At 42.2% G+C, this 14,686-nt stretch overlaps 1 protein-coding gene and 1 pseudogene across 4 annotated transcripts in view; one reads left to right on the top strand and one right to left on the bottom strand.

The window, feature by feature from the left end:
- Positions 1 to 14,686, bottom strand: part of Nxpe3 (neurexophilin and PC-esterase domain family member 3) — a 47,857-nt gene that overhangs the window by 24,377 nt on the left and 8,794 nt on the right. The gene's annotated exons all lie outside the window — the stretch shown is intronic.
- LOC127665775 (AP-3 complex subunit sigma-1-like) lies at positions 168 to 1,000 on the top strand (annotated as a pseudogene).

The raw sequence follows: 14,686 nt of genomic DNA, 5'->3' as shown, positions 1-14,686 counted from the left end.
GAAAGAAAGAAAGAAAGAAAGAAAGAAAGAAAGAAAGAAAGAAAGAGAGGAAGGAAGGAAGGAAGGAAGGAAGGAAGGAAGGAAGGAAGGAAGGAATGAAGAAAGAAAGAAAGAAACAAACAAACAAACAAACAAACAAACAAAGAAACAAAGAAAGAGGACATCAGTGTCCTTGGCTCAATTCCAATGCTGCAGTGTCTCTCTGCAGCAAAGGGAGGCAGACTCGCTACCTAAACATGTTTCTACCTAAACATCAGGGGCAGGTGGGGAAGCAGTGGAGCAAGCTCCCAGGGGTAAGTAAGGTTTAAATGCCCCCTCCACTCCCCACCCCAGCCCACGACTCTCCTGGCCCCCTCGGCCATCTGCCCTGCCCAGTGTATCCATGATCAAGACCATCCTCAGCTCCACCACCTATGGGAAGCTGTAGCTTTCCAAGTTCTGCCAGGCCTATAGTGAAGAACCGCAGCAGCCAATCATCGAAGGGTCTTTCCACTTGGTGTCTAAACAGGATCAAAAGTTTGTAATTCCCCAAGAGGACTATAAGTTGGAGGTTCTGACAAACCTGTTTATGCTACGCTATATTTTGTCTTCTATGCGGGTTCCTCAGAAAGTGAACATGGCATTTTTAGATCTAATTCAAATATTAGATAGTAGACAAATGTTTTTAAAATACCTGTGAACTGGATTCAATATTCCATGCAGACAAGACTCACAATATTCTTGGGGAGCTAGTGATGGGGGAATGGGTTTGGGGTTGGAAATCAATATGAATGACGTCGTTACCAAATTGATGCACAAAATAAGTTTGGACCAATGTGAGGCTGACTTAGCAGACACTCCAGCCCAGGATGAATCAGCTATAAAGAATATAAATTTCATAATGGAATATTAATCAGCCATTAAAAATGATGTCATGAAATTTTTAGGCAAATGGATGGAACTAGGAAAAAAACATCCTGAGTGAGGTAACCCAGATCCAGAAAGATATATAGGATTTGTATTCATTTATAGCTAATAACAGATATTAGCTATTAAATAAATGATAACCAAACTATAATCCATAGACCCGTAGAGGTTAGGTAGGTAGAGTAGGGAGAATGCATGGATCCCCCTAGGAGGGAGAAATAGAATAGATTTTATAGGTGGGCTGGGGGTTAGGGGGGAGGTGTTGTTTTTAACAAAATCTCAATTGTGTGATTTTAACAATGAAGACTCAGGAGCCAGATGCTGGGGTGAAAACCTGCTATCTCAGTGAGGCAGAGAAATCAGTCAGCAGACCTTCCTCCACAGCCAATGCCACTGCCCCAAAAAAAGAGCAGTTCTCCTCCATACTGTCTCAAAACCCCTCAAGCTAAATGTCCCTCCCTCTTACTTCCCACATCTCTTTCTCTCCTCTCTCTCTCTCTCTCTCTCTCTCTCTCTCTCTCTCTCTCTCTCTCTCTCTCTCTCTCGGCTTTTTTTCCTATGTTCACTCCCAGTCAACCGGTTGCTTCCTCCACCTCTTGACCTATGGTTGACTTGATTTAATTCTGTGTACAATAAACAGAAAGCTCTTGGATTAAAGGTGTGTGCTAGGGTGGAGCCACACCACAACAATATTTTTCCCAGTAAATAACACAGTCACAGGGTTCACAGTGTGATAATATTCTGCGACATGGAGGGAAAAAGAGGATCAGGTGGAGAGGAGGAGGGAAGATGGAGTTGAGGACGAGAAAACAGGGGAAGACAGCTAAAGTTGAGGGGCATTGAAGGCTAGGTTTGGAAAACCTAATGAGGCGGAAACCTCCTAAAATATATAAAGATCATCCTAAGGAAGTCTCCTAATAGTAGAGGAGACAGAGTCCCAACTGGGCATCTCTCGTCACTAAATGAAGTTTCCATTGATGGAACTGGGTTACTTACATTCCATTGAATTGTTGGCCAAAGGGATCCCATGGAAATCCCCAAACAATCCAGGCTGTTACCAAGACAATAGGTTGCTCACCAAAAACTGACAACAAGGACCCACTGTTTAAGATAACACCCACACAAGTCATTGAACATGGAGAAGTTGAGGTGGTATGTACATGGAACCTTCACCCCTACATTCTGGTGTCTTTGGTACAGTAAGGTACTCTACAGGCTAACCCCCCCCCCAAAGGAAACCCCGACCCAGCTAGCTATAGAACCTGTGGTGGTTTGAATGTACTTTGCTCATCAGGAAGTGTAGCCTTGTAGGTAGAAGTGCATCACTGTGAGGGTGGGCTTGAAGCTCTGTCCAGTCTGTGAGATTCAGTCTTCTCCTGACTGAATCAAGACATAGAATTCTTGACTTCTTCTCCAGCACTATGTCTGCCTGGTCACTGCCATGCTTCCTGCCATGATGATAATGGACTGAACCTCTGAACCTGCAAGCCAGCCCCATTTAAATGTTTTCCTTTCTAAGAGTTGCCTTGGTCATGGTGCCTCTGCACAGCAATGGAAACCCTACTAAGACAGAGCCTTTGGTCTACCATGCTGTCCCCCCTGCAAGTTATGCTAGGACAATGGCAACAGAAAGCTTATGGGAATAACAAACCCATGTCTGACCTGACTTAAGGCCCACTCCCTGAGATAGAACCAATACCTAGCACTGCTTGGTTGGCCAAAAACCAGAGACCTAGCCCAAAGACCTAGGGTTAAAGCTAAATACTACTGGTCAAAAAAGAGTAGTGTTAAAACAATTCCTAATGACATTCCAATATACTCACAGATCAATGCCTTATTTAGCCATCATCAAAGAGGCTTTCTCCTGCAGAATTTGAGAACAAATACAGAGACCCACCCAGACATCATGCAGAGAGAGAGACGTTGGAACACAGAGCTCTAAATGGGATGGATGTCTCCATCAAGTCCCTCCCCCCAGAGCTCAGGGAACCCAAGGAAGAAGAGGCAGAAAGAGCGGAAGAGCAGAAGGGATGGAGGACCTGAACTTATAAACATATATGACGGAGAGATAGAATCCCAACTGCCTATCTCTTGTCACCAAATCAGCTTCCAGTATTGGGGTTTGATTACCTCGAATTGACTTTTTGGCCAAAGGGGCCCCATGGAAATCCCCCAAAAATTCAGGCTATTGCCGAGACAATAAGTTGCTCTTCAAAAAAATTAAAAACAAAAAACAACAAACAAAACAAAACCCAGAAAGGCCCCATTGTTGAAGGTAACAGCTACACAACTCACTGAAGACGGAAACGTTGAGCACCATTACCTGCAGGAGTCTGTACCCGTATGTTCTACTTTGCGGTTTTCTTTTCTTGTTTTTGATGGGTTTGTTGTTGTATTGGGTTTGTTTTTTTAAGAAAGAACTTAAAATTGGGTGTGTAGGGAAGGGAGGAGGGTGGAGGGACTTGATGGAGGGAAAACTATGATCAAAATATATTTAAATTTTAAAATTGTTTGAAATAATTAAAAAAATATAGTTAAAAAAGAAGTGTCAGGGAGAAAATCAAAACTGACTCTGGAAAATTCCCCTTGCTACTGAATACCTTCCAGGAACTGCTTCTGCCTCATTTTGCCTTTTAGTTGCTGAGGCACTAGGAAGGATGGAATGATGCATTCTGTGCTCATGATGTAAACCTTACTCTTCCTTTCCCCTTACTCTCTTTCTCTCCTGGTGTCTCTACTGTCCCATGTGTAGTCACAACAACTATCCAAGATCAGCTCACTTGGGTAGGCCTGCCAACCAAGTATGGGGATTCCTAAGGGCTAAGCTCCGTAGTCATTTTTGCAAATGTAGAAAAAAAGTTAAGTTGCAACCCACTTGCACAGTTTTGTGTGCCTATAATCCCAGTACTTGGATGGCCAGCATAGGAGGGTGGCCAGTTTGAGGTCCAGCAGGGGCAAAGCAGCAAGACCCTGTCTTAAAAATAAAAGTAAAGGAACAAATAATCAATTTGCTTTCTTTTCACAGGTGGCAGCTCTCTCCCAAACCAGTAGCTTCAGATCTGTCATCTTCTTATATTCGGGACCAAACAGAGGCTCGTTCTTCAACCCATCAGTAACTGTGGGTTAGTGCAAACTCTGGGTACCTGCTCACAGCTATCTGACCCCTTGCTTGCTGGGCAAAGCTGTCTGCTGACATCCTCACACTCAGTGGACCTGACAGATGAAGGGATATTTACGTCCAGCAATGAGCGTGAGGACAGGAGGAGACTGCTGGAACCTGGGCATGTTGTCTAGGTATGTCGACGGAAGTACCACCCCATTGTTTAAACAGCCCTTCTACCCATGAAGGGGGGATGCCACGTATAAACGCTAACACCCAAAGAAGGCAAAACTAATCAACAGAAAGAGCTTGAACCCAACTGAACTAAATGTGATGCTCATAGATCAGTACCTCACTCGGCCATCATCAGAGAAACTTCCTCCTGCAGCAGATGGAAACAAATACAGAGACCTGAAGCCAGACATAACACATAGACAGACCTTGGAAGACACAAATGAGATGTCGCCATCAAATCCCTCCCCTCAGAGCTCAGGAAACCCCGTGGAAAAGGAGGCAGAGGGCTGGTGAGATGTCTCTGTGGGTGGGGATGCTGTCTGCTCTCCCGAGGGTCCTGGGTTCAGGTCCAACCTATCTACAAACTTCCAAGTGAATAAAATCCCTCAATATTATAGCTGCTTTAAATCAAATGTCTTTACTTGCAGCCAAAAGCCATAGTATAATATTATACCGCATATAACCAAAGCAGTCTTACACAGAGAGAGCTCTACTGGAGGACCACAATACCTAACCTCAAAAAACACTACCTAGTGACAGTGACAAAATCAGACATGTAGACCAGTGCAACAGGATAGAGGACCCAGAACAAACCTACATAGCTATGACCACTTATTTTTGTGACAAAGGCGTCAAGAACAGACACTTGGGCAAACGACATCACCTGTTCAATAAACAGTGCTATGGAAGCTAGCTAGGCACCAGCAGAAGACTGAACTTAGATCTACAGCTGCCCCCTGCACAAAAAGATCAATGGAAAATGAGTCAGAGATCACCATTTAAAGTGGGACACAGCCGGCGGTGGTGGCACACGCCTGTAATCCCAGCACTCTGGGAGGCAGAGGCAGAGGCAGGCGGATTCCTGAGTTCGAGATCAGCCTGGTCTACAGAGTGAGTTTCAGGACAGCCAGGGCTACACAGAGAAACCCTGTCTCAAAAAAACCAAATCCAAAAAAAAAAAAAAAAAAAAAACCAAAAAACCAAAAAAACTAAAGTGGGACACACTGAAAATAAGGTAACACATCTGAGGCTATTGGTGAAGGCCAGAAAGCACAGAAACCCGTCCCAAGAATCAACCAATGGGATTATATGGAGTTTAAAAGCTTATGCACAACAAAAGAAACTATTAGCAGAGTAGCAGACAGCTTACGTGTAAGACAGGAGAAAAGCTTTGGTATCTATACTTCAGACAGGAAGGTGGTGTCTACAATAAAGAACTGCAAAACCTGAACTCCAAAAGCACACAGCTAATGACACGAATAAAAGAAAAAGAATAAAAATAAACTAAAGAAAAAAACACAAATAGCCAGTTTGGGGGTTTCGTGGGGTTTTTTGTTGGTTGATTGGTTGGTTGGTTGGTTTTATTTTTTAATTTGTTTGTGTGGTTTTAGATGCTCAACATCCTTAGCTATTGAGTATTAAAACTACTTTGAGATTTTTAACTCACTCCAGTCAGAAAGGCTAGAATCAGAAAGCAAATGATAACAAATGCTGGTAAGAATGCAGAGGGAAGGGAGACTCGACCACTACCAGTGGGAATGTAAACAAATGTTACAGAAATTGGTATGGATATTTCTCAGCGTTAATATATATATCAAATACCTATATATATATATATCAAATGACTCAGCTACACCACTCTGTGGCATGTACGAAGGAGAACTTTATATCGTACCATGTTTATTGCTACATTATTCATAATAGCAAGGAATTGGAACTATTCAACGCTTTTGTTTCTCGTGATGAATGTGGGGTGAGCACATCCATCATGCCCAACAACTGATGAATTAATAGAAAAAATATAACAAATACATACGATCGAAATTCACTTAGTTTTTGTTTTTTTTTTTTTACTTAGAACATTTTAATTTTGAGGGGGTTTGTTTGTTTGTTTGTTTGTTTGTTTTTGTTTTTTGAGACAGGGTTTCTCTATGTATATAGCCCTGGCTGTCCTGGAACTCACTTTGTAGACCAGGCTGGCCTCAAACTCAGAAATCCACCTGCCTCTGCCTCCCAAGTGCTGGGATTAAAGGCGTGTGCTACCACTGCCCAGCTACTTAGAACATTTTAATAATGCACATTTAAAAAATAAAAGTATTTGTCTTACAAATTGTTCCGCAATCCAAATATACAACAGAAAAACGGAATTGGAGCAGAAAGACGACTCAAAAGTTAAAAGGATCCAAGTTCGGTTCTTAGACCCCACAATGGACAGCCCACAACAGCCCAGGGGAAGCCATTACCTCCTGGACTCACTAGTACATACACAGTCACACGTATACACTTAAGTTTTAAAATAAATCTTTTAAAAATTTGTTGGAAACGAATGCAGCTGGAATATCAAGCAAGGTGATCCAGTCTCAGAAAAGCAATACGCACATATTCTCTCTCATATGCAGGTCCTAACATTTAGCATCTGTGTGTATGCAAATAAGGGGTTGTGAGAGTGGATCTAGACTACGAACCAACAAGAGAATGAGAGGCTCTGGGGACACGAAAGCACATGGAAGTCTGGTGGGCAGTGAAGAACCAAGGGAGAACCAAGGGGATGGGGAAGAAACGGGATAAAAACAGCCGCATCAATTATCATTTAGGAAATACCATAGTAAAGTCTAACGCTTTGTAAGCTAAGAAGAAACTAAAAACTTAAAAGCCATATGATTGATATTGTAAAAAATACATAAAATATCTATAAAATAAGGCCATGCTCAAATGAGTTTATCAGAGAAATAAATCTCCCTGCACTTTGGGGGGCAGGGGGTTTGGTCTTTCGAGTCAGGGTTTCTCCGTGCAGCCTGGACTAACTTGGAACTCATTACATAGACCAGGCTTGGCCGCAAATTCAAAGACCTCCCAGCCACTGCCTCCCAAGCGCTGCCGGCATCAAAGGAGTGCACCACTGGCGACCAACCTCCCTGCACTCTTGCCTTAGGAACCCCGTACATTCCAACTCACATTACCTTTTTAATTAAAGTTGACCCTGTACACTTTAGATAGTTATTAAATATGTTAACTTCATGAAGAACCTAGTCAGGGTCTAGAAACAGAAATGTTAATGGGATTAAGGGCTGCGAGACTGCCAAACTTCAGAGGTTTTGCGGTCTCACCCCACACTCATCATGTCAAACAGAAGCATCGGAAACTCATAGCCGTTACCTGCCCCGGATCCTGTGACCCCTTCTTTCAAAAGGAAACCATTTACCCGACTCCACCAAAGACTCCCTCACTGTCTCCAGCATGGGGACTGTCTTTCCTCACTGTTTCCTGGCACATCTCTTCTTCCTCATCATTCAGTGCTATTCATTCAGATAACGAGAGCTTCTAAGTAGCACTCATCCAAGAATGCAACAGGACTGAAAGGGACTTTCCTAACACGTTTTTCTGCCTATAATATCCTTCTCAGTCTGCTTGTCTGGCTGTCTCCTTCCCTGTCTCCCTCTCCTCTCTTCCTCATCTGTCCAAGAACTATATAGACTATCCATTCTCTCTATTGTTATGTTCATGATGTTTAATGTAGTTAAAAACTAACACGGCAGAAGTACGCCAACCTGAAGGTGTTAAAATCTGTTCCTCTCTGGAGTCCTGCAGGGCGGGCTCCATCCCACGACCTCTTCTTTCACAGACACAGACCTTCAGGACTCCATCCTCCTGCTACCTCCCTCCACGTGCTCCATAAGCAAGCATTCCTAATACCCGACTCTTCAGCAGCACAGACCTCTGCATCACGATACCTTGTCCTCTTCCACGACAGAAAGGCATATGGCTCCCACTACGTCACAAGTGATCAGATAACGAGAACACCCACAAGAGGCGTGCACCCCACCCCACCCTGGGTCCTGTGCACCACCTGGGCTCCATGCTGCTCTTTCCTCTTCTTCTCCAGTTTTATTTCTTGCCTACCTCAGACTGAAGTTTCTTGGACTTCTGCCTCCAAACTGGCTATTAGAAATAGTTAACAGAGCCGGGAGGTGGTAGCACACGCCTGTAATCCAGTACTCTGGGAGGCAGAAACAGGCGGATTTCTGAGTTCCAGGTCAGCCTGGTCTACAGAGTGAGTTCCAGGATAGCCAGGGCTATACAGAGAAACCCTGTCTCGAAAAAAACAAAAACCAAAAAAAAGAAAAAAACCAACAACAACAACAACAACAACAACAACAACAACAAAGAAACAGTTAACTGAAGCAACTTACATTTACAGAGCTCAGATTCATTAAATTATGGCTTTTCCAGGCATTGAACATGAGGCTGTAAAGAAGCACCGTGATCCTCATAGTTACCTTATGTTTTGCACGTGAGAGGTTCCAGGCTGCCATACAAGGAGGAAAAGGGCGGAACTGGCTAAGTCAAAGAGATAGAAGTGAAGAGTGTTGCTTTAAAAGGCCAAGCAGAGGCTGAGGAGATGGATGAATGAAAAAGAAATCACTTACCACAAAAGCCTGAAGAACCTAAACTTGATCCCTAGGACCCACGTAAAAAATGTAGTGATAATAACTGTAAACTCACCATGGTGGGATGGAACGTGGAGGTAGCAAAAAAGTGCCACAAGCTCACTGGGCAGCTAGCCAGGAGTACAGAGAGAAGGACAGAAGCAGGAGAGACTGCTTCCAAACAAAGAGAAAACAGACTCCCAAAAGCTGTTCATGACCTCATACACCACACACACACACACACACACACACACACACACACAATTTGAGGCCAGATGACCAGAATTTACAAGATAAAGTAATAGTTTCAGAACAATAAATATGCTATCCAAAGACTGGAGTATCCAGCAGAGTACTAATGAGCACCTGTGAGAAACTGTAATGCCCGTGGGTTACAGCTTACGGGCTCAACCATTCCATAACTACCCTCTTTTCCTTTCCCCAAAAGAGCATTAGTCTTAAAAGGACCATTTACAACAAATGACAAAATTACCTTTCTTTCCAATGCCCCACCCCAAACGTCATCGCATGGGAGGTCAGGGCTTCACCATTAGAATATTGGGGTCAAATGTCATCACATGGGAAGTCAAGACTTCACTATAGAATACTGGGGTCGGGGAGGCCAAAGAAGATCTTGATTCCAGGTCTAGCCATTTCCACAAAAATCTTCAGAGGAACCACTGAAACGCCAAGAAAGTTACAACTGATCAAGACTGGAGAGAAAGTAGCCATCAGAAGTATAGTCCTCAACTCAAGTGAAGACCCTGTACTCAGTCACAGGCCACTCTGGCCAGAAAACCAAACAGGAAACAGAAACCAAGGGACAAAATACCCATCCAACTAAGACGAACTCAGAAATCAACACCTAGACCCATAATCACTTCAAACCCATATGGCTAGATGGCAGAATAAGAACAGAATCAAGAGCAACCAGGCCAATATGGTGCCACCAGAATCCAGACATTCTACTACAGCACACCCTGAATATTCCAACCCAGCTGAAGCACAAGAAAAATGACCTTAAAACCAACTTTATGAAAATAATAGAGGTCCTTTAAAAAGGGAATAAATCCTTTGTAGGAATAATGTTTTGCATGCTGTGTAAAGTTTACCCTTGGGTTATGAAAATGCTGATTTCTCTGCTCCCAAATCTTGTTTCAATCCAGACATGGCATTGCTAATAACAAGAATCTCCTGTTTCAAGTTTGGGTGAACAACTCTTACCATTTATTCCCGGCCTTGTCAATAAACGCTGATTAGACATTGGCTGGGCAGAATAGAGAATAAGGTAGGATGTGTGCTATCAAGACGAGGAGACGAGGACAGAGGAGCTGGAGTCATGGAAGGAGCAGATTGATAACAATATTCAAGTATCATGAGATGGGGCCAGGAAGTAACCAGATGAGCATAGAAGGTAAGGAAAGATCATTTAATTGCTCAGCTACTGAGGTGAAGTTTTAAATAAATCTTGGTTTCTCTGTGCAGTTATTGGAGACTAGCATAAGGTAAAGAAATACAGCTGTCAGATTAATTCACTATCCACATTTATATTAAGAATAATCCATTATCAATCCCTTAAAGAAATGGAGGAAAAGACGAACAAAAAAATGGAGGAATTGAATAAATCCCTTAAAGAAAGCCAAAACAAAACAAAACAAAGAGAAGAAAGAAGAAAATTAATAAAACTGCCCAAATAGAAGTGATAAAGAAATAACAAAATTAAAGGAATTCCAGAAATGGAAAAGATCTAGGTTAGACAGCAGGAACTGCAGACACAGCATCAGCACCAGAATACAAAAGGTGGCAAAGAGAATCTCAGGTGTTGAAGCTGCAATGTGATGACTTTGGTTAAAGAAAATCTAAAAAAATACCTGACACAAAACATCCAGGAAATCTGGGTCACTATGAAAAGACCAAACCTAAGAACAATAGGAATGGGAAAAGGAGAAGAATGCATCTCAAAGGCCAAGAAAATATTTTCAATAAAGTCATAGAAAAAACAATTTCCTAATCTAAACAAGGCAATGCCTAAAAAAACCACAAGAAGCTGAACACTAAATACAAGAACACTGAATACAGAACACTAAATTGGACCAGAAAAGAAAATCCCCTACTACATAATGATCAAAACACTAGACATACAGAATAAAGGAAGAATATTAAAAACTGAAAGACCAAGTAACATAAATGAGGCAGACCTATTCTAATTACTCCTGACTTCTCAACTTCTCAAAAGCCTTAAGGACCTGGACAGATATCCTGCAGATTCTAAGGGACAACAGATGCCAGCACAGACTAGTATACCCAGAAATATGTTCAATCAGCATAGATGGAGAAAGAAGATATTCTATGACAAATTCCAGCCCTACAGAAGGTATTAGAAGGAAAACTCCAACCAAAGAAGGTTAACTACACACATGAAAACACAGAAAATAGATAATCTTACACAAGCAAAACCAAAAGGGAAACACACACACACACACACAACCACCACCATCAACAACAACAAAACACCAGGAATTAACAATCATTAGTCATTAACTCTCAACTCTATAGATCTAATAATAAATCTATTTCCTAATAAAAAGACATAGGCTAACAGAATGGATGCAAAAACAGGACCTATCATTCTGCTGCATACAAGAAACATAATTCAACATCAAAGATAGACATTGCCGTAGAGTAAAGGATTGGAAAAAGATTTTCCAAGCAAATGGACCCAAGAAACAAGCTGGTGTAGCCATAATAATATCTAACAAAATAGACTTCAAACCAAAATTAAAGTTATTCAAATTGCCCCGGAGGCAACAGCACGGAACCCACCCTAATGTTCTGAGTTCCCTAAACTAAAGAAACACACACACACACATACACACTACACACAGCCTTATATTTAATATGTCTTAATCAGCTCAATGGCTGGGCCACTCTCCTCTCCAATATTCCTCAATTACTACTTTCTAAAACCTATATTCCCCTCTGGCCTGTTCTTACATGTTGCCAGTCTCTCTGTCTTAGACTTCTCAGGCCTGGACCTTCCTTCTCCTTCCCCAGCATGGCAGTTCTAACTCTCCCTCTCCCTCTCCCCCTCTCCCCCTCTCTCCCTCTCCCCTCCCTCCCTCCCTCCTTCCCTCTCTCCTGTGTTCCTTGCCCGGGATTCCTAAAATCCCTGCCTCTGTCTCCCTGCCTAGTCATTTACCACTGGCAACTTTATTTACCAACGCAACTGGGAGCATGGACCCTCAGCATCCTACATGTAGATGTGCAGATTCCAGTGTAATTTTAGGGACCGAATCAACATAAGTAACATTAGATCCAACCCATTAAAAAATAAAAAATCCACCAAGATGATGTTTCAGTTCTTAATGCCTATGCAAGTGCTCCCATGTTCATAAAGGAAACATTAAAGCTTAACTCACACTTTAAGTAGTAGAAGACTTCAATGGCCCACTCTCACCAAAGGACAGGTCATCTGGACAAAAACTAAACAAAGAACTACCGGATCTAAGACGAGGAACCAAATGGACCTAACAGTTATCAACAGAATATTCTAGCCGGGCAGTGGTGGCACATGCCTTTAATCCCAGCACTTGGGAAGCAGAGGCAGGCGGATTTCTGAGTTTGAGGCCAGCCTGGTCTAAAGAGTGGGTTCCAGGACAGTCAGGGCTACACAGAGAAACCCTGTCTCAAAAAAAAAAAAAAAAGAAAGAAAGAAAAGAAAGAAAGAAAGAAAGAAAGAAAGAAAGAAAGAAAGAAAGAAAGAAAGAAAGAAAGAAAGAAAGAAAGAAAAAATAAAGAAAGAAAGAAAAAATAAAGAAAGAAAGAAAAAAGAAAGAAAGAAAGAAAAAATAAAGAAAGAAAGAAAATACTTTCTTCTCAGCACCACCTTACCAAACATTCTCTAAAACTGACCATATACTCAGTCACAAAGCAAGTCTCAATGGATACAAAAAGTTTAAATAACCCCTGCATCCTATCAGATCACCTTGGATTAAAGCCCGATTTCAACAACAGAAAGCCTCATAGAAACTGAACAATTCTCTACTGCAAGACTCCTTGAGACCTCAAACCCAGGATCTCTGGTGACTCATCTCCTCTGCCTCCAATTTCTGTTCAGTTCTCCACTTGTATTTTCCTCAGCGTTCTTTCCTCTTCAGCTGTTTGTTTTCTACAGTGTGCTCAGTGTGTAAGAGGCCGCTCCATGATGTCACGTTCTCCCCCCAGGTACCCAGGATACAGGCAAGACCTATGGTGAACTTTTTGTGAAGGTTTAAGCAATGGAGACGCTGCCGTTCTGCCAGAGGCACATTGACTTTCTCTCATTATCTACTCTGTCTAAACCCCTTCCAGCCACTTTCCCCTTTGGTTCCCAGGATTCCTCATTCTTGGCTTCCATGTTGGCTACCCATCTTTAAGCTGTTCCTCTTCTCTTTGTTTTTTTGGGGGTTTTTTTGATGTTGTTTTGGTTTTGTTTGTTTTGTTTGTTTGTTTGTTTGTTTGTTTTGTTTTGTTTTGTTGGATTTAGTTTTTTTGGAGACAGGGTTTCTCTGTATAGCCCTGGCTGTCCTGGAACTCACTCTGTAGACCAGGTTGGCCTCGAACTCAGAAATCCGCCTGCCTCTGCCTCCCAGAGTGCTAGGATTACAGGCGTGCACCACCACCGCCCGGCTCCTCTTCTCTTATGTTTGTCCATGTTCTTCTGAATTTTTATCCTTGACTCCTAACCAGAGACTCCCCATCAGGTTCTATTCAGGCTCTTACTAATTATAAGTGCAGAAGGATCAACAGTGTTTTGACTTATGATTCTTCCCTGTTTCACGTTCCCAGTAAAAGGAACAAAAGTAAAAGTAAAAAGTAAAAATCAGAGGATTGATTTGTTTATCCTTATAAGTCGCTCTTACCTCCCTTCCACCATGGAAGAGGACTGGAAACTTTTCTTTTTAAGGGCCTAGAGAGATGAATCAGAGGTTAAAAGCACTTCCAGCTTTTTTTAGAGGACTCAGATTTGATTCCCAACACTCAAGTGGGAATCAAACTCTATATAACTCCAGTTCCAGGGGACCACACATCCTCTCCTGGGCACCATTCACACACACACACACACACACACACACACACACACACACACACACACACACACCTAAAACATATTAGCATAAAATAAATCTAAAAATGTGTGCCACTGTTCCAAGGCTATTTCTGTCTGTGATGCCCAATCTTGGTGTTCACCTTGACTACCTTCTGGAAACAATTAAAACCCAATGGGCTGAGCACATCTGTGAGGCATGTTCCTGATTGGATTATTTGAGGTGAAAAAAACCTACCCTACATTTGAAGCATTTAATGTCAGGAGACCCCATACTAAATGTGGGTCATACTTTCTGGTAGCAGCCTGCATAAAAGAACTTGGAACAAGGAACTTTTGATTTTTGCCTGCTTGCTCTCAATCTCCTGATGCTGAGGTATTCCTTCACTGGTATTAGAAGGTGCTTCTTTAGGATTCCAATATAGGCAGAAACCCGCTGATATGTCCATGAACTGAACAACTACTGACTGGGCTCTTGGTCTTTCTGTTGGGAGATAGCCATTGTTAGACTAGACAGACCACAGCCTATAAAACACTCCAATAAATCTCCATATATCTATGCTTGTGTGTGTGCATGTGTGTGCGCATGCACATGTTTATGTGTATGGGTACACATGCCACAGTGAACATGTGGAAGTCAGAGGACAACTTGTGGAAGCCGGTTCTCTTCTTCCACAATTTGAACTCTGAGAACTAAATTCAGGCCATACACAGTATACATGTACATATTTACATATATAATATATACTCATTTGTTCTATCACGTCTGTTCCTCTAGGGAATCCTGACTACTACACTGTCCTTGAAAATAACATCCATCAACTGGATGTTAAATAACTGTGGCCTAGCTCTGCAATGAAGCTGATGTCATAAAACAGCTGTGGTTGGGAAAGTGTTGGGGGGGGGAAATAAAATACAAAATAACATTAAAAT

The sequence above is a fragment of the Apodemus sylvaticus genome, chromosome 15 (assembly GCF_947179515.1).
Source record: "Apodemus sylvaticus chromosome 15, mApoSyl1.1, whole genome shotgun sequence".
In the NCBI taxonomy this organism is placed as follows: domain Eukaryota; kingdom Metazoa; phylum Chordata; class Mammalia; order Rodentia; family Muridae; genus Apodemus; species Apodemus sylvaticus.
Note: the sequence above shows the minus strand (reverse complement) of the source record. Positions and strands in the feature narration are given on the sequence as shown.